Source organism: Sturnus vulgaris, chromosome 7 (assembly GCF_052056855.1).
Source record: "Sturnus vulgaris isolate bStuVul1 chromosome 7, bStuVul1.hap1, whole genome shotgun sequence".
Classification (NCBI taxonomy): Eukaryota; Metazoa; Chordata; class Aves; order Passeriformes; family Sturnidae; genus Sturnus; species Sturnus vulgaris.
Window position 1 is genome coordinate 18,835,473 of NC_142249.1, and position 21,140 is coordinate 18,856,612.

The window sequence follows — 21,140 nt, forward strand, 5'->3', positions numbered from 1 at the left end:
ATATTAGGGAAAATACCCTAGGTCTCTCTGCTTATTATTTATAACATTTATACAAAAATATGAAGAATTTTATCTGCAACGACACTTCAAAAATGTACTGTTCTTCATTTAAATTAATAAATAAAAATCTCTATTTATATAAATAGAGATGCTTTATCCTGAGGAGAGTGTACCCAAACATAATATTTTCATTTGATTTAGTTTTACCTTAGACATAAGAGTAATTTATATTTTTTAGCTAGATGGATCCTAAAATCAATCTCCTAAATTTGCATTTAGCCTTGATTTAGACTTGAAATGTAAATAAGCAACAATTCTCAATGGCAGACTCAAAGCTCTTACAAGAAACCTGCTCCAATTGCTACAGTGGGATGAGTATTTTATGTGCCTAGTCACTGCAATTGCTTCAAGCTTTATAAACAAGCTTTACAGGGCAAAAAAGGAACTCTAACCAAGTGCAGATTCTCTAATAGAAAAAGACAAGTCCTTTGAAGAGGGATGCTCTGAACTTAATTTCTAGATACAGGACAGGGAAACCTGTACAGGTACTTTTATGGAGTGGCATTATCATTTTCTGTCACTTTGTAAATGATATTAATATAGTAAGCTGATGGGGCAATCAGGAACTTCACCTTTTCTTCAGACCATCACAAGATAACATGAAGAGATGTTGGTGACATTATAATATAAAAAGGACATGAACAAAAGTGGACACCATGAAAGTAGAAAATAAATTCATGCCAACTATGAAGTTTTTTAGAGAAGAGAGATGAGCTTTGCTGTAGCTGGCATTAGAGCCCTGTGACATACAAGCCTCTGGACTCTGATTTCAGAATCCAATTCCACATGCACAAGTCCTTTGTCATTGTGACTGCCCACAGTAGCAGCTACATTAAATGCATCTGATAGAGAAGAGTACTACAGTGACCAGCAAAAAGGAGATTTTAATATATTAGAACACACCTCAATGTAACAGACTTCGTTGATTCCATCAAACCACGATACTGGAGAGGAAAAAATAAAAGCTTTAAAGATTACATCATCCATAATGAAATTACATAGCAGAAAAGCTGTTAAGTTAGAACAAAAATAGTCCTGGAAAAGGAATATATTTCTGTAAAAATTGAAGAAGCTAGCACCTAAGTGGCAGAATAAACTGACTCTTAAGGAGACCTCAGGTAGTTAAAATTCAAACACATACACTCCGCACACTGAAAGAAAATATTTCATAGAATTATAGATTGGTTTGGGATGGAAGGGACCCTAAAAATTGTCTAGTTTCAACATTCCTTATTTCCTATTTAGTTTGTTGTGCTATTCTCTTCCCATAGCTTAGCTTTTATTTCGAAAGTCTTCCATATAATTCTTTACCGGCTTAAAAAAAAGAGTCAAGTTCTAAACCTATGAATTGCTCTGAATTTATTATAAAGCTCAAAGAAAGCTGTGTCTGAACAGATGGAACAAATATTTCATACAGTACATGAGCGATCCAAAAATTCACAGGCTATATGTGTATAAAACAAGGAAAATTAGGTGGGTTAACAGCAGGGAAGTAGCTACAGCATCTCTGTGTGGTGTAGAGACGTGACTGTGAGCCCTTTGTCTGGACGGGTGCCAAGGCCTCCCCACAGTCATCCTAGCTGTAAATAGGTAGCTCTTCATTCAAGCTGAGAAGAAAAAAGGCAGACAGATGTGATACCAGCCATATTGCTCCCTTGTGAGCTGTTGGCTGCAAAATACAAGCGGGCCTTAACCACACAAGATCGATAAGCAACCTGCATCCAGAAGAGATCTTTGGTAGGTTTTGTTGTAGGGAAACATACCCAAGTATCAAAGCATCAATAAGTCTGTTGGTTTCTTTCTAATTAACAACACCACCAAAACCTGAAATATAGATTTTTCAGTAAAACGGATTTAACAAATCTCATCAGTTAATACAGTTTTAGTGTAAGAGCTATTACATGCTTTAAAAATATATATATTTGCCATTTTTACCCATTTATACTGCTCCTCCAGCATTGCCCATGTTTTCTCCCTCATTCCTTTTCTAAATGATTTTATTCTGCTTAAGTGCTTCTCCCACACTGACAATCTTTTCTGCCAGATTTTTTTCTACTGCTTTGTTCCTATATTCAGAATGCAGAGCATCCCCACTTCTCTTTCTGACAGGATTCCTTTCTTTGTTCACGTTGCCTTTTTTTTTTTCCTCTACTCCTCTGTTTACTCTGTGCCTTTGCTTATTTTCTACCACTTCAGCACAAGAGAGTCCAAGCAAAGATGAAAAACAAATGGGAAGCGAAACCATTCCTTTGCTAGTCCACTGCTCTGTGCATGGAAGTGTGCCATTTCTGGGACAACAGTCCAACTGGCATCACAGCCATCCCTGTGGCACTGGACAAGGATGTTATGTTGCTCAGGCAACCATTCCTAATTGTCTTTTGGGATGCTGAGCAAACAAGATGGATTTCTTTTGCTGGTTGGTCTGAAGGTCACAGTGGCGTGGTGGCACTGAGCACAGGTTACTGCCACAGCCAGTGAGGCACTGAAAGAAACACATCAGGCAGCCCTCCATGCAAAAACACATCAATCACACAGAAAACCCCATCTATTCTGCAGCCTCAGTCATGTAAAATAATGTGTACAACAGTTGTCATGCAAGACTACAACAACTACTATGCCAGAGACAATGTTATTCTAGACTCATGCTGAAAGCAAATCTGAATGTTTCTCCTGGCTTGAAAAATTAAACATAAAAAAGGCACTATTTATATATAACAGTATCCTACAAGAAACAGATTGTCAACAACGGTTTGGCAGGGCACCATGAATGTCTTTTAGAAACCAGGAAGAAAAATCTTCAGAAAGTAAATGTCTGCTGAAACAAATGACACAAGATTTAAGAGCAAGAGTGACTGCCTCAAAGTTCCTCCAGAGGGTTCATCTCAGTGTATGCATATTTTGCATCTTAAAAGAAACACACCATATGCCAGGACGACTTTTCTTAACTAGAAAAGTCTGCCTTATATTTTTGGAACAAGCAAGTTTTTCCTTGGGCATGTTTATTGACATGTTTCATAAACCTCAAATCCTTAACTGAAAAAAAGAACCTATTTTGGCTGCATGAAAAGCAGATTCTTTTTTAGTTCAGAGACTGAGAGGAGGAAGAAGGGAGTAAAAAAACATTCAAACGTCAAGACACACCAAAATATACATTTCATCAAAAATGTATTGAGATAAAATTTCAGTTTTTCAAGATTTTCTCTGTTTTTCCTTTTATGAAAAACAGATGTTAAACTTAACTGAAATTCAGTAATAAAGGCACAAAACAGAAACATTTTTCAGAGTTCAACAAACCAGTAAATAGCACTTCCTAAACCTATAGAGTCAAAAAATCCTCTTCTGTAGATTCCTGTACTGTCTCTCTATTTTTGGTGCCTCCCACAGATCCACCTGAACCTCTCTGGTTTTCCTTGGCCCTTTTCTTCCATGCAGAAACTTACATCCTATCCTCTAAGATTCTAGCAGAAGGATGGAAAATTACCCAAATTTCCACTTAATTGTGTTTACTCTGTTTTCACTTTGGTGTCTGCCCTGTACCAGGAGGTTTCTCCAGCCCATTACTGGATCCAAGGTCTCTCCTCCCCAAGTTTCTTCAAGCCTACACACACTGTAGCATGCTATAACCAGCACATACACATGCCAGATTTAAGGTCTAGGAAGAAACTGGCCCAGCTGGGGGGGAAATAGGTATTTTGAGCTCCCTGTGACACTTCCTAGTCCAACAGCAGGGGGAAAGGGCTGGCAAGGGCAGGGTGTTGTGCACCCTGCTCTGAGTTACTGCCATGGGCAGGACACCAGGCTCAGCAGACCTAATGACAGACATCCAGCCTGTGCTCATCTTTCATGGCTAGGGGAGGGAAAAAAAGGGAAAAGTATTTTTGAAGTCATTAGCTGTATTTTTCAAAGGATGCTGTCTTAACTATTTTTCCCCCATAGATAATCCCAGCTCCCAAGGCCTGGGAATAGCTCCCACTATACAGAATAAGAGCTATAACTGTAGAAATTTTGTACTTATTTATCCACAACTGGTCAGAAAGCTCTCATAAAGTGTTTGTTTAGCTAGATTTGCATGTACTTGCAACTATTTTTGGCAAAATAGCTTTCTTAGCCTCCATCATTTCTGCAGTGGGTGGCTCCTTCCATGTGTTTACATTTTCAGACATATTCCTCTATCCAAGGAAAGCACTCCAGCTCTCCAACACAAGCAAGCAGATTTTAACAGTGAAAACACTTGAACAAGACCATGTGAGAGGCCCACACCCCAGATAACTGACTACCAAGATGTTCTGCATCCCAAAACACAGCCACTAGTACTTTACACACCAACAAGGTCAACAATGTCCTATCAGTCAGGGGCTTTCAACTTCCACAAAACATATTCAGAGGAATTTTCAATTTCACAACGACACTTTAACATACACAATATAAACAGATGTGACAAAACATTGTTATTTAAGCCTGGAGGAAGAGCCAAGGGCAGTCATATTTCTCTGTTATAAATTATTATGCACTCTGAAACATTAATGAAACAAATGACATTGGTGGACTGTATTCAGAAGATAAATAACAGGAAAATTTAAGACTTGTCCTTACAACTACTTCTATTGAAGTACGTTAATTTTCTGAAGAACTGAGTGAGCAAATGATGAGTTACAACTTTACTTGCAGTAATTTGGTGTTACCAAGAAAAAAGGTAACTCTTGTGGTTTTTTTTCTATTTGCATTCTGTTTTCAATTATGAGCTGATTTTTGGACCACACTTTTCCTTGTACAGTATTTATGTGCAGACCTGGAAGTTTAATGCACATATAGTTCCTCATCTATCTCAGGAGGCTCAAGGAGGACACTGCTTGCATGTCTCAAGCTGCAGGACAGAAATATTAGAGACTCACAGGCTCTCGCTGCACTTGTGCATCCGTGATGATTGCCAATAAAACAAGCATTTTTAAAGGACTTGGTACTATATATACAAGCAGGAATACAGGGGAATGCAAAAAAAAATGCATACTGTAAGTTATCAAATTATTTTAAAAGGTCTTTTGTTCTCATCTCAAACAAACATTCAAAAAAATACACTAGCACCAAAATGAACAACATTCTCTAGACATTCTGTACATAGAGTCAAGAGAAACAGCATTTGTGGTCTCTTTTGCTTAGACTAAAGGGTGACCTAAATTAACACTGAGTTAAAGATAACAAAAAGGCCTCCAGAGTAAGCAGTTGAATATAAATCTGATTGTTTCAATTACTGTCATCATGATTTCTCAGAAGGAAGCAGCACAACCTTCACCTGCAATTCTGTTAGGACTGATTCTCAACCTGAAGAGGGGGCATTTAGTACTGCTGGGGGTGTACTCATGCTCAGGACAGGATACTAAAAATTTTCTTTCATGACGACATTCAACTTCATGCACGTAACATAAATCCCTCAGTTGCCAGGATTCCATCCACACCTCCAACTTTGCTGTTAACAACCACCATAAGATCTGTGATCTTGGCTGAGCTGAGATGTGCTGGCTGACACAAACTCCAGTCAAACAGAGTTCATTAAGTATTCCTCCTCCCTATGCTCACTGATTTTGACAAATCAGGGAGCACTGCTCCCACTCAGAGTTTCTTATTCCCATGAGGGATGCTGACAAATTTGGATTTTCCATAACAGGCTCAATAAAATATGGGCAGAATTCTAGTGATGAACTTGCATGAATAAAACTGGTGACCAAACTACAAATGTCCTCTTTTCTCTTTTCAGGAATGACACATTTATGAAACAGAAGATGTAGACACAACCACCAAAGCAGAAAAAGGAATAGAAGGGCTCACTTCATATTTTGCTGGCAATGAAAACATAAATATAGAATCACAGAATGGTTTAGGTAGAAAGGGACCTTAAAGATCATCTAGTTCCTACCCTCTGCCATGGGCTGGGACACCTTCCACTAGACCTGACAAAGCTGCTCAGAGCTCCATCCAAACCGGCTTTGAACACCTCCAGGGATGAAGCATCCACGGCTCCTCTGGGCAGCCTGTGCCAGTGCCTCACCACCCTCATAGTGAAGGATTTCTTCCTTATATCCAACCTTAACCCATCCTTTATCAGTTTAAAGCCATTACTCCTTGTCCTGCCAACACATCCTTGTAAAAGACTCCCTTTAGGTAATGACAGGTCCAATAAAGTCTCCTTGGTGCCTTCTCTTCTCCAGGCTGAACGAACCCAGCACAGGAGTTGTGCTCCAGCCCTCACTATTTGTGTCAGAGGTTCCAACCCGAGTCCTCAGGTTTTTCTGAACTTCTAATGCCATACAATTCCTGGTTTGAAGTTCAGCATCCCCTGTTTAAGCTTCCTGTTGCCTACTGATTTCTTAGTTACTGAAAAATCTCCTAATGTTATCTGGCAGCAACATCCAGGCATGAGAATAATCCTGCAAGCAATACTTTATGCAAGATTAATACCAAAAATATAAACAATGAAATGCTACTATATTAAAAACCATAAAAGATACCATAAAGATAGAAATAGAGATTAAATTTCTCCCTCTGCTCCATGTTACCATTCACAAATTATAAACTCAGATAAGGGCAACTCAGTATTTGTAAATTCACTAGAATAAGAAAACATTGATTCTGAGTCATCTATCACTTAGTGAAAATATATTGTGATATACATAAATGTTATCCCAAAAAGATTTTAATCACCAGTCATAATACTTTCATTATCATAAATAAGTATATCTTGAGAAAGTTGCACCAGAAAACTGAATTAGAGCGTGAAAGTTCTATTCAAAAGTGAGACTTAGTGTTTTTCCATTCAATCATTTCATTAATGTGTACATTGCCACAGAATGAACAGATACTGAACTTATCCCCTTTTCTTTTTTAAGGCACTTTAGGACAATGTCACACCTCAACACAGTACAGTATTTTCTTACCCCTGACATTTGCCCTATCTTTCAATTTCTATTGCAATTTCTTTTTCTTCTTTGAGAGGAGAAATCACTCCAGCTGTAAGGACAACTAATTTTCTTAAGTAACTCAGTTAATTTTTTCAACATTCTTCAGTCTTTCACAATAGCTTGTAAGTCAGCATTTTGCCAAGTATGTGTCAGCAACTTCAGCCAAAATGCCCGTAGCCATTTACACAGAAGAGAAACTCCCCTGCTGTATGCAATACCTGTTCCAAAATTAATCAACACCAGAAAATAGCAGTATAATAATTCTTGAAAGACTACCAAGCAAATACACTAAGGAAGTAAAAAGGACTTGTAATGTTAATTGCATTACTGCTACATAATGACATCTGACAAATATGTTTTGGGACATCTTCCCAACTATAAAAATTCTAAAAGGCAGCTTTAAAAGGAGGGGAGGAAAGCACTGTAGATATTCAGTTGGAAATTGCAGTGTTCTGGAAAGAAAATTTCAAATTAATCCTTATTTTCTTTGATTTTTAACAAGCATCCTAAAACAGGAAAATTGCGTCTATTTTAAAGAGCAGGGCTTTGCCCATGCATTCGGAAAACTTAAGAAGGTTCTTCTCCTTCTCTTTTTCACTCTCTATGGGCAGTGGTCTCCACTATTGTAGAATAGATGTCTATAGTAGAAGTTTAAAATCTACAGTCCATTCCCTTCAAATGTTTATGTTTTAGCCATTGAAATTATTTGTAAAATGCCCTTTTGTCTTAAAAATGTCTTATAATATTTTCATTTCTAAAAATTAAATGGGAGACCAGACCCTCCAAAGCACCAGTACTTAAAAATTGATAAATGTCAGTGACTACAAAGATAACATGAGCCAGCACATTTCCAAGTAAGAAAAAAATCTAACCCGTGATAGGGATCATTTTCAGTTTCCTACAAAGTTTAATTTCCTCAAATAAAACATTCACTCTCTTAGTTGAACAACAGCTTTCAAAAGGCACCACAGTTGCATCATTATTTGATTATTTAACTCGTAAGTACAAGCAATGGCTGGAAATGAGAATGACAAGCACTAAGTACACACTATAGAAAATAAAAAGATAAATTAAAACCAGCTGTCTGGGAGGAGCACAGAAGTCTGAGAAGACTGGAGCTTCACACTTCCCCATTTATCTTTTAATGGAAAAAATTTACATTAGCTGAAAAAGTATTGATTTTCTGTGCTGTTACCTGTGGGTACGTATAGATTTTAAATCCATTTTTGCAGCATACCAAAATTGCTTAAAAAGAAAAATTTCAAAGAGGTCTGCCTGAATTATTTTCTGGGTCCCACAACACATACAGACATTTATTTCTGTTCAGACTTGTCCTTCTAAATGAGAAACCTGCATTTGAAAGTTGCACTATTATGTTTAAATCTGTTTCAGCATGGTTGAGATGTATAACCCACCTTGACAGAAACACCAACCTAAAGTGCAAATATATTTCACTTGCTGCCATTAAGAAATGGCACCTTACACTGCTTCTAGGCATAAGAACTGGTAGGAAAATAACCGGTTTTCCTTGGTGTGCTTACACTGTGACTATCCAGGCCTTTTGTTCTCCAAGGTTTTTTTCCTTTTATACCCCCAGCCCCTGGCACTACCCCCAAGGATCTCCTGAGATCCCAAGGACCTGAGGAAAAGCTCACAGGCATGGATCATCACCAGCCTGGCCAAGGGGACAGGGCCAGCAGGAGCAGGGAGCCTGGGCACAGGTCTGGAATTCCAAGGGCAGTGAATTAACAGGTGGGGCCTGACCTGTGCAGGACAGACAATGATAAAGAGGGCAAGAGCTGTGGAAGATGTCTTAGTGCTGGAAAGCCAGAAGTGATGAACACACCCCTGGTGTATTTGGCTTTTAAAAAATTAGTTTCAAAACAAGTTTGTACTCATTACATTTCTTTATAAGAAACTAAATTTCACTTACAAACAGATTTAGCCAATGTTGGTGGTTTTCTCAGTGTTATATCACACAGCTATGACACATTTTTCATGGCAGACTACCCAAGAATAAGCCAAGAAAGCAGAACTATGTGTTCCTCAAGATATCTACAGCCTAAAGAGCAGGTTTTTTCTACTAGTTTTCAAAATGGGAATGCTGCCATAGATGTTGAAGTATAAAATCTCTGAAGCTGCCATAATCCTCACAAGCACGTTCAGTGTTTCTCAACACTGAGCTCAGCAGACAAAGCAGAACACAAAACAAAAACATAGTTTTTAAACCATGTTCATTACCTTTGAACTTATGCAATGGCATAAAAAAAATAAAACTTCTTTGTTATGAGATACTGCCCTTTTTCTAGAGAGAGCTATGGGCCTAATATACAACAAAACAGCCTCAATAGTTCTGGTTTACTGTACATAATGTCCTTTCACCTGATGTTAGCTAGCATATTTCTGTGAAAAAGGTGAAATACATGTTTATCAAGTTATTGTTATCATCTACCCACGTTTTACACGTTTCCTTACACGTTTACACGTTTCCTTACTCCATCTTTGAAACTATTTTTACTGATTTACTACAAAAAAGCGTGTGAAAAAGAATGAAGAAAATGTAGAAGATTCTAAAGTCAATGGATTTATACTTTACAAAAGAATTGTGTGTAACTTTAAAATAATTGAAATAGTCAATAACATATAGAATAGTAAAGAAATACAGCATAGGTTTATGACTGGAATTTGACAGCTTTATGCAAAATGATTGACCTAATATGCCCACAAAATTAAGAAAAAAGCATAAAAATCTGAAAACACTGAATAAATCTTTAGAAATGCTGAAGAACATTGAGGAGGAGATCTAATAATGAATATATCAGAAGGTAAATACCACAAGGTGGCAGGGAATAATAGTATCTCCATGCCTTTGCACCACAAGCTGGCAGCCAAGGGCCAGCTCAGCTCTGGGCTGGGCAGGCAGCAGGAATCAGAGCTGGAGGCAACAATCCATCCATGCATCCATCCATCCTTCTCTGCCCTGTGCACTGCTCTCCTACAGTGTGTTAACAGTTTGAGTAACATTCCAGCCATCAGAATGTGCACGTATCAGAGAGGACAAGTGGGTATTTGGATCTATAAAGGTCACAGAGCTGGGAGAAAAATAAGGCACTCAGGAAGGCACAAAACATGGGGAGAACTACGAGCAGCGATCTGTTACACAGCCTCTGCAGAACTGGTCCAGGCATCTCAGCTGGAAACCTGAAACCCAAGGGTGTTAACAAAAATATCACAGCTTTAGGAAAAGCCACATGATTACAGCGTGGCTGTCTCAGCCAAACCTACTCTTTGTAAATTAATGTTACATTGTTTTGGCCACAACACTATGAAAACCCGAAGAAATTGATGAATAGGAATTCATTAATTTTAAAGGTAAAAAATCTGACACACTGTCCTCTTCCTAATGTAGCTCAGAAAATTTAAATTTGTAGCAGGCAGATAGACACACAGAGCAGCTGTTATGGAAAGGGTAGGAGAAATGAACCCAAGCTGCCATGTCATTGCTACATGTCAGAGCATCTGCAGATCCAACCACAACCTTTGCAGCACCAGAAATGGAAATTAAAAAACGTATCATAGATTATTTCTGAAGCTTTTTCTTTCCCTTAAACTCACAGATACTGCACAACCATGTGGAGCTACTGGAGAGTCCTGTTGGTTGGTCAGCTGGGCTAATTCTAACCCTCAATCTGGGTTTGAGGCCTCTCCCAATAATCCTCCATCCACATCAAAAGAAAGAACAACTATTATTGTATTAATTAGAGACAGAAGCCACTCTCTTTATGAATTGTAAGCTCTTTCACAAAACAGTATTTATGATGACTGAGCAAGAGAGAGTTTGCAGCTACTAAAGAAAATACCTTGTTTGGGTTTTTAAAGATTATTTTGCATTGCAAATAATAATTGCTTGGCATTGCATGTGACTGAATTGCATACTGCAAACTGACCACGGGTTTTGTTATGTAGGCTACACTACCAATTATTAGGAGAACTGAGAAAAGCCTGCTCAGTGGAACAGCATATAATTTACATTTAGCTTTCCACAGCATATTTGCACACCCACACAATATAGGTCACAGCTAAGGAGAGTTAGAGAATTTTTTTCTTCCCTTCAGTCAGAAAATGTATTATTTTTGCCCATGATTACGTCACCCAAGGATATAACACCAAGCAGCAACTGTGACCTGCCTATACTTCCTAGAAGTTACACACAGAACAGAGTTATCAGGCACAAGTGAATGTGGAAAGACAACTTGTATTTTAACTGACAGGAAGAGGGGAGGAAAAGGAGATGGATTTTAGCATTCTTCAACCATAACACAGGAAGAAAAAGAATTTGTCTGGCTACAGACAGACTCATCCTCTGAGTGCTCTACAGCTCTATTTCATATCATTCCTACCCTTCTGGCTTTGGCAATCATCTTATGAAGCCTGTTCTCCAGAAACAGAGCAAACTCCAGAAACACAGACTTAAACAGAAAAGCAACACAATTACTTAACAGAGGGATATCTTTGTCACATTGGTGTCAGAGGGACTTCAAGATGACTCAACACCAACTGCTGCTGTTCCAGATCTCAGCAAGCTGTTTTATGTTGAAGCTTCCTCCTTTTAACTAAGTATCATTTCCACCTTCTCACCCAGCTAACCCACTCTACTCTAAAAGAAACATTTGTCACTAATCTAACCACTTCAGTTTCCCATTTTCAAGATGAAAGTCCCTTTATCTGGTCCATTTCTTGCCATTTCTGTAGCTCTTCATCAGTGATTCTGCCTTCCATTTCCCCTAGATCTATCAAGTGATAATACAGCTAACTGGCTCCCTAAATAACAACTTATAAAAGAAAATAAGTTGCTCTCCACCATTTTCCATGAAAATAAATTAAAGAAACTTTTATCCTGTGGCAAAAATCTCAACAATCATAATCTAAGAAGATGAGCCACAGTCTCTCTGGGTTAATTTCTCTCCCACTTCTCTTATAATGCTGCCATTTCTTTCCAATCAAGGTGGAATTTGATTTTCAAAGGCAGAAGGGAAGAAACAGTTAAAAGATCAAAAGGGTGCCAGACATCCCTGAGTAGGTCAGCTATAAAAATCCTAATAAAGTAGAAGTGGGAGCAAGGGTACACTTGCAGGCCCACTGCAGGTGCAGGTTGACTACACACAGGACAGACACAGTAAAGGCAGAGGTGAAGAAGAATCATCAGCCTGGAACCATTCCTGTAGGATCTAAACAGAAACTTCACTTGACCCAAATTCCATTTATCACCTTATCCATAATGGGTTTGTCACAGGGGAAGAGATTGGTGTGGCACCACGAATTGAGAGACACCACTGAATCATATAATCTGAATTTTAAAAAGTCATTTTATGTTACGCAGGATGAGTGTGGCATTTCTATCCCAGCTTGTCTACTCCATGATACAAAAAAAAAATCAAGATCCAGGTGACTCTGCCACAGGAGACCCTGAGGAACAGAGTGCTCCCTCCAGCTGCTCAGTGTGTCCCAGTCCTGACCAGTGGTCTGGACCTCACACCAAACTGTTCCCTCCCAAGTGGCAGAGGTCCATACATGGCCCTTGTCATGCTCCCCACACCTGGGGCTACTGCTTTAATTCCTTTCTCATTTATTTATTATTTAGCCCTCTCTCATTTAAACTGTGAGTATGAGCCATGAAAGTCTCACCAATTCCACTGCCCATATCTAAGGTCAATTAGCAGTCACCACCAAGGTTTCTGTAACTCTTTGGTCTCCCAAAGAGAGAGACCAAAGCAGTGCAAACATTTTACAGGAAGCAGGGAGTTAGGAACTGCTACAGAACAGAGTCCTTTTGTTGTTTTTCATTTTCCAGGATTGATCAGGTCAGCTGCTGCTGGGCAGAAGTAGCCAAGGCCGCCTCTGTCTGAGCAGGTAGGCTTCACTCACTGATAGCCCAGGTTTCACACAGACTCTTCCTTGGGCAACCTGAGCTTGTTCCATCTTCTGTTGAGAAATGTTTCAGTTCATCATCTGAAGAAGTGCATCACATTCCAAGATAAGGTTTCTTGAAATCGATCTTTAGATCATTCTTAGACAACTGTTACCTACTTTGGGTTGACTTGTTTTCTTAACAAGGCAATCCCAGACCTATGCCCTACTGTACAGATGTAAAGGATCCAACGGGACATTTTAACACCTCTGCATCCTTCACAATCATAACTCACTCCTTGAATTGGGAATAACATAGGCTCTAGAAAAGCCTCAGACCAAGAGAACAGCATTTGCATTACAGAGGGGACTACATTTGATACCACATAGAGATCTGTTAATCCAGTCTTTTAAGTAGAGAATCCAAAAGTGCCTTTGCATCTCTTAGAAACATGTAAATCAATAGGGACTAAGCATGATTTTTGTGATTTTCACAAATTTCATGAGAACTGAAAAGTTCTGATGGGTTTATGTAGTTTATAGGCTAGAAGCATTTCCATCTCTCAATTTCCACTGGAAAAAAAAAAGGAAAATGAAACTATTTTAATAGAGTTACAAACACAAGCAGTCAGATCACACTGTGAAAGATCATAACCAAGACTGCTATCTGCTAAATTCTGAGTAGATTCAACTTACCCACCTTATTCTCAGAATCTCAAAATAAGGGGGAAAAGATACATTGGAATGGGAGGAAGGTCCAAATTAAAAAAATGTGAAATAGCTGATTGAGGAACATAGAACCTTTTAAATATGTCAAGGGACTGGACTCTGTGAGAAATACAGACATCATCCTCCAGCAAAAAGACAGCAAGAAAGCCACTTTTCACAGAGGGAAATTGAGTTTTTGGTAGAAAACCTAATCTTCAAATCTAGCATGACACCTGCTAATTAAAATTCTTGCAATTCTATATTAAACCCACAATCAACTAGAGACTTCTTTTCTTTACACCTCAAACTAATGCATCCATTATCTCCTTTAAGAGAAGTGCTCTCAACTAGTATTAAAATATATTCACCTTAAAGGAACTGAAAAAAGAAAAGGAAATTATTTAACTCAGTTTCAAAATTCTCAGCTACAATAAGGCATTTCTAAGAATCACTCTAAAACTCTCCTAATTTAACCGAATTACAACTGCCATACATTCCAGATCCATCCTCTCACTCTTCTTCAATTTCCAACTTACACTTCCTACTCTTCCTTCAAAGCTTCTCTTTATAAAGGTATAGGTAACAAGTAACGACATACAATCTTCTTTGGCTTCTGAGTTGGTTATGGAGGGGCTCACACTGAAACCATTTAAGCAACCAGTCTGCAGATTTCTCCGAAAGACAAGCTTGGAAATTCACCATCTCCCTACCTGCTGCTACCACCCATAGCTGTAAATAGCTCTCAGCACAGACTGACACATTTCACTTGGATCCAGCTTTACAGCTATCTGTAAATTCCAAAGGATATATATATACATATACATGCCAGAAAAATAAAAATTCGGAGTTTCTGAGCACCATCTATTTTTCACTGTTAATAGAAAATTAACAATTTTCTGTGTTTCACCTATAATGACAAAACAAAATTACAGAATAATTTGGGTTGGAAGGACCCTTTAAGCATGACTTCGGCCAAATATCATTTAAAAAAAGGAAAAACAGCAACAAAACCCAACCCTGTTTTCTACTCATTTAACAATTGTCTCCAGTATTTTGGTACTATTCACTTTTTCCTTCCCATAATCTTAGCAAGTCTATGCAGTCCAGAAGTCTCCCTGAAAAACAGAAGTTTGAATGCCTATCTAGGGTAATTCTTGTGATATTCTCCCAGTTTCCATATTTCACATTTAGCTGTTCTCCCTTTCACTGGTTTATCAGCTGTCAGCACCAAAATGTTCTTCCATCCTTTTTGAAATCTTTTAAAAAGGAACAACCCCAAAAGAGGGACATTTACTAGAAACACCATTTACTAGGACATATACAGCACTGGCATTTAAAAAAAACCCAAATTTTAACTGCCTCCATGTCTGTATTCTAACTTACAAGGAATAGCTGACAGTTGTAGGTTTGTATTTACAGCTCAGAAAACCTTGGTATGGAGACAGTGAAATTAATTGCAAACATAATAACACCACTCATAGCATAAACTCTACTAACAGGGCCTAAGACAACAGCAACAGGATATGGGGTGATGGTTTTAAGCTAAAAGAGGGTAGATTCAGGCTAGATACAAGGAATAAGTTATTTTATTATGATGGTGACAAAACAATGGAACAATGAGGTGGTAGATACCCCATCCCTGGAAACATCCAGGCCAGGCTGGATGGGGCTCTGAGCACCTTGATGTAGCTGAAGAATGTCTCTCCTCATTGCAAGAGGTTGGACTAGCAGACCTGTCATGATTCCTTCCAACCCAAACCATTCTATGACTCTATAATTACATACATATTCCTTAATATTTCATAACATTACAACCAAAGTCAGCTCATGTTACCTGGGCCCTCATGATACAGCTTTATTTTCACTAGATTTGTGGCAGCTGGAGTTTCCTTTAAAGCCATAATTTAAATTTGCCAGAAATCCAACATCCCTCAAATGGCCTAAACACGTTTACTTTCATTCATGTACCATATCTGCTGCTGCTTCCTTCAACACCTACAATGTTGATATGGCAAATTCAACACACAAACACATACACACACACCCCCAAAAAAGTAAGTATTTACTTTAGTATTCCACTGTGAAGGATTTTTCTCAATCTCATTAAACTTAGCTTAAGAAAGAAACACAAGCCTGAAGGAAATGCTTGGAGAAATTCCTTTTTGAAGTCTAATTGCCTAGAGTAAGATTTCCCATGAAAATTATCAACAGAAACCACTGCCTTTTCCCAATGCAAGGACAGTCAAAAGCTTCAAAACCAGAAAACATTTAGTTACAAGGAAAAGAAAACAAAAAACCTCCCAGACTCCCAGAAATCTCTAGGAATTATTTGAATTGATCAGCGTTTTTAAAAAATATTAGAAAACACAGGAGTAATGTACAAGTATTTGCTACCCTATACAAAAGGCAGAGGGCTAATTAAACCATTAGGACAGGCTCATTTTTTACATACACACACATTAAAAATATAAAGACATATCTTCTGCAGCGAAGTGCTGGAAATTCCTTCCCCTATCCCACTGCAGTGACAGCAGCTTCTCCAGCGTGGCACAGGCACAGAGGGCTGACTAAAAGTCCCTTAAGTAATACAGCCCTACTGAGACAAACCCCATGGTAAAGAAGCATAAATTCTCAGGGAAAAACCCATACAGATATCACGTGTATTTGGAAAAACGAGAGCAAAATCATTCACCTCCATCATGCTAAGAAATCCATCGGTAGACTGTGGCTCAGCTGAAATGTACAGCACCAGGGGTACACACATACACAATCACACACCAGAGGACTAAAGGAAGAAGTGGTATGAGCACTCTGCTCTGTCTCCAGAATGGATGGAGAAAGAAGTGGCAAAGGAGAGCAGTCTCATGTCTCCCATCATTTGCAATAGAGCAGGAGGCCAGGGACTGCCCTACTACACAAGTCACAGAGCTTTAATTTTCCATAGCTATAATGCCCAAATGTTGCTCAGATGCACAGTACCTCTCACACCTGTGAGTAAAATTATGTTTTTGATGGCTGTATAAAAACACATTTGAGCACATAAATATATAGAGTACAGCCCTTCAATATTAGCACTTGGAAAAAAAACCCACACATGTTCCTACAAGTGTTCACATCACAGATATTTATGAATAAGCTCCCAGAATGAGCTAAGAGCAAAACATTTCTGGCAATAAGCAAGGCTGCAAGGCCCCTATAACAGTACAGCTCTAAGCTCTCTGGAGGATCTGGAAGTGCACTAGCAAATTAATGGGAAGTGGAAGAAGCATGCTTAATGAACTACAGTACAACAAAGGGCACCTCTTTCAGCCTTCAGTAGCAAGGGGAAATGTTTAGGGAGTCTTCAGCAACAAACCCTCCAATATTGTTTTCCAGATATACATCCTGCCATGTACTCAGAAAGAAAAGGTTGTTTAAATAGAAACCATTTACAGTTTTCAAATAATCAGTATCGTACACATCTCTGCTAATTTTTCTAAGGTGGACAGAAAAGATAGTCTCCTTGTGTAGTTTTTAAGCGATAAGAAAAGAAAACAGTATTTATAATATGTACATAAAAATGCTTCACTAAACATATAAGATCCATAACAACGACATCTGCTTAACCTCTAAAGGTCAAGGTCATGTCACTTACACCAAGATAAAAAAGTCTAATTATAGTGTCTACAGCTGTATGGGCAAAGGCTGGTTATTAGAAAAGAACTATTATAAACCAAACACAATTACACTGTAGAGAAACCATTAGATACTTGATGAGATTTTAATCTTTGAGCTGGTATCATTCTGCAAGTTAATCATCTAGAGAACAGAAAATCTGTTAGGAATGCAATTAAATGTACTAGTTCCATTAAAATTGAACAGATATAGTTAATTGTAGTCCTAAAATAGCAATTTCCTCACACCTTCACTAAGCAATTTTTTCATCTACTGAGTAATAGTCTATTTAAGGAACACTTTTCACTTAAACTCTCAAATAAGATTTGTGAATACTTTTGTTCTCTCACGCTACCCCATACAAGTTGCACTGACGTTTGCTATTCGACCTTGGCTTCCTAATTTACTCTGAGAAGTCCAGCAAGGTCTTTTGTTTCAGTTACTGTTAGTCCACGGAACCTGCATTGCCGAAGCTTTCGGGAAGAAAATCACCGATGTATCCTCCCAGCACACGACAGCAATTAGAAACTGACATGAAATGACGAGCCAACAGCAAAACTCACGTCATACAGTCATTTTAAGCATCAGCGCTTCTGGCAAACACATGATTTCCAAACATCAGTTTTAATGAATTCGTCTATCTTCAAAGTACTTGGAAGGGATTTGCAGCCTCGCTAGCAAATTGGGAATACAGGCCGTTCCTGCCTTTTTTGGAGAGAAACAGCATGAAAACAGAAAGGTATTCTAAGAGTGCATCAACTTGGCAATAGCTAATCTGCAACTGAACCTCACAGACCACACAGCTTATTGGAGCATTTTAAATTGCTCTGCAGGGAAGGGTGAAAAAATCACGACTTCGGGGAGCGCCAGGGAAGCCGGGGCTGACACCGGCGCATCTCTCTGCGCGGATGCCGTTACGTAACCCCGGCCCGGCCCGGCCCGGCCCGGCCCCCCCGGTCCGGATGCTCCGGCTGCGCCCCGGGGCCGCAGAGCCACGGCCGGGCCGGGCCACAGCCACAGCCACAGCCACAGCCCCGGGCCCACCGCGCCCCGGCCGCTCCCGCATCCCCGGCGGCACCGGCACCGCGCAGCGCCCGCCGAGCCCCGGCTCCGCCGCCGCCGGAGCCGGCACTCCCCGCACTCCCGTCCCGCCGCTCCGGCCCCGTACCCGCGCCCCCAGCGCCGCCGCTCAGCGCCCACCTCCTGGCCGGCATCCGCGGCGCATCCCCGCTGCGGCCCGGGAGGCTGCGCCCCGCCGCTCCCGCTCCCTCCCGCCGCAGCTCCCCGCCCGCCTGACGGAGGCAGGGAGGGAAGGGAGGGAAGGGAGGCAGGGAGGGGGCGGGCAGCAGCCGCCGCCGCAGCCCCGCCGCGCCGCCCCCCGCCCCCGCCCGCCGGCCAAGGTGCCCTCCCCGGCCGTACCCACCTGCGGCGGGCGGCCCGCACCTGCCCCCGCAGCGCCGCGGGCCCGGGCACAGGTACCGGGCACAGGTGCCGGGCCCGGGCTGAGGAGGGGCTGGCGGCGCAGGGATGCTCAGCCGAGAGCGGCTGCGGCCCTCTGCGCACAGCGGCGGGGCGGCGCCGGGCTGGGCACGGCACCGGCGCTGGGCACGGCACCGGGGCTCGGCACCGCACCTCGCCGTCCTCCCGCAGCCCCGGGTCGGGCTGCTGCCGGCGTGGCCGGAGAAACGGGGCAGCGGCGGGGACCGCGTAACGGGCTTCGGTCATGACATCAGGTCTGGAATTAAACGCGAAAGCACGTGGGCGACAGCGGGGCTGTGCTGGAGCGAGAGGCACCTCCGTGCCAGGGGCGGGAGGACGGTGTCAGACAAAGGGGTGCCGCCGAGGGACTGGGCTGTCAGCAGCAGCCTAAGGGCCTTTCCCCACCCAGGCTTGGTGACACAAGCACGACACCCAACCTTGCACCGTCACCCTCCCGCAGTGGTCACAGCTGATCAATCTTTGTCATCCGATAATGGGAGGTTGTAAAAACCGCATTACATGCGCCAGAAAGCTGCCGTAGAAATGACTCCTCTGATTCAATCTGTATTCGGTTTTTGGAGGTTGTTTTGTTTTGGTAGGTAGGTTGGTTTTTGGGGGAGGGGGAGGTGTTTTTTCTTTCCTGTAGATCCTCCATCACAGCTTTTACAACACCTTTGATAGCTTAAACACACCTTCGGAAAGGGAAGCTGGACTGTCTCGTGTAGAGAACACATGGAGTGGAACAGGTCACCCTGCTGTGGAGCAGACAGGTTGAGGACTCATCTGTCTGGTCAGTGCCTTGCCTCTGGTCCTTCTGCTTGGGCCTGGTCACTCCCTGTGCCCAGGGCTGGTGCACCTCCTGCCCTCCAGAGACGGCTCTGAGGCCTCTCTTAGCAAACTGTATCCCTATTATTTACATCCCCCACCTCAGCCCTGCTCCCTGGTTCACGGTAACAAGATTGGAAATAAATTTTGTCGTCCAAGAAAATCAATTGAAATCCCTGGAGAACTAGATGCCACCACCAAATTGCAGTAAAAGAACAGGGGGAAAAAGCACAAATACCTCTGAAAAAAAAGTAGATTTACAGCATTCTATGAATTATTGAACTTACACCATTCATTAGGCAAAGACAGGCTGTGTGATGCTGGTTTATGTTTTCCCTATTTGTCAAACTAGCAGTTCCAGATTTGGCAGTATCGTCGTGCAACAAAGGATCATTTTGGGCACTCTGGCATACAAAAGCCATAGTAATTTTCCTATTAAAGCAGAGACCTCCATAGAAGGATCCCTTGACATAGCATTTTTTGTGCAACTTCTCAGATAAGCTTCATTCTTTCAGCTGAACCTGCAAATCTCATTTTCAATGTGGTTGAATAAAGCTGGGAAATTCATTAAGTAACACCTCTTTTTTTTTTTTCCTTGTTGGTGTTCCGTTTCCAAGAGTTGGAGCAGGAAAAATATTAAGTGGAACTTCGGTGGGTGTCAGAGTAAGTTTTCATGTAAAATCCACAGAAATATTAATTATGAAGCCACACACATTATAGAATACATTCAAGATCAGATTATTAGAGTGCAATGCCTCTCCCGCAGTTAAGGTGAGAACAAGGCAATGTGCCAAAGCAATAGTACAGATATTATGTATCAGTAAATGGGGAGGACAGGAGGGTAGGAGAAAGAGAGAGAAAAATAGGGAAAATGAAGCAGGGGGAACCAGGAGGGAAGAGAATAACAGAGAGACATCACTATGATAGAAGGATATCACCGCCCATGGATCTTGTTACTCCTCTTCTGGTCTTCTCCACTGCGGGGGGTGCCATGAAATGTAGAGTTCAATGGGTTAATAAATTCAGGTGTCCAGAGGAACACCCAAGCACCTCCCCTCCGTGGGAAGGGATGCTTTACACTGTCTTTTGCAACACTGGATCTGTTGCAACATTGTGCTCTGAAGAAAAAGCATGCAGTAGAGTACCAAAGAGCATTTAAGAGTGTGTGATAACAAACAAATTAGGCAGAAGGAGACCTTGGGAGGCAGGCTTATAGCAGGCAGAAGCTGTGAAAGGAGAAAGGCAGGCACCCGCGGATGGACACTGGATGTGCCCCAGAGCAGTGGAGTGCCACAGGAGTGAAGAGGAATCATCTCCAGGAATCAGAAAGCACAGGTGCCATTAGGACCAGGATCCAGTAACCAGATCAACATCCCCCTTTTTTGACAGATACTGACCATCCAACACAACATTATTTGCTTTCCTCTTTGAGTCCTCCTTAGGGCTGAATTGCTTAGAATACTTCTAGATGAGCACTGTTGCACCTAAATAGCCTAAACTGACTTGTGTGATAACAGTTTCCTGATGATGCAAAATTACTCATGGTAGGCAAAA

General features: G+C 41.0%; 1 protein-coding gene across 3 annotated transcripts in view; it reads right to left on the reverse strand.

Annotated features, from left to right (window-relative positions):
* Positions 1-18,550, reverse strand: part of OSBPL6 (oxysterol binding protein like 6) — a 90,427-nt gene extending 71,877 nt beyond the window's left edge. For all 3 annotated transcript variants that reach the window (XM_088167966.1, XM_088167964.1, XM_014890060.2), the window contains exon 1: positions 18,483-18,550. The gene's annotated coding sequence lies outside the window, so the exon portion shown is untranslated. The remainder of the gene's footprint in view (positions 1-18,482) is intronic.
* Positions 18,551-21,140: the final 2,590 nt, after the last annotated feature.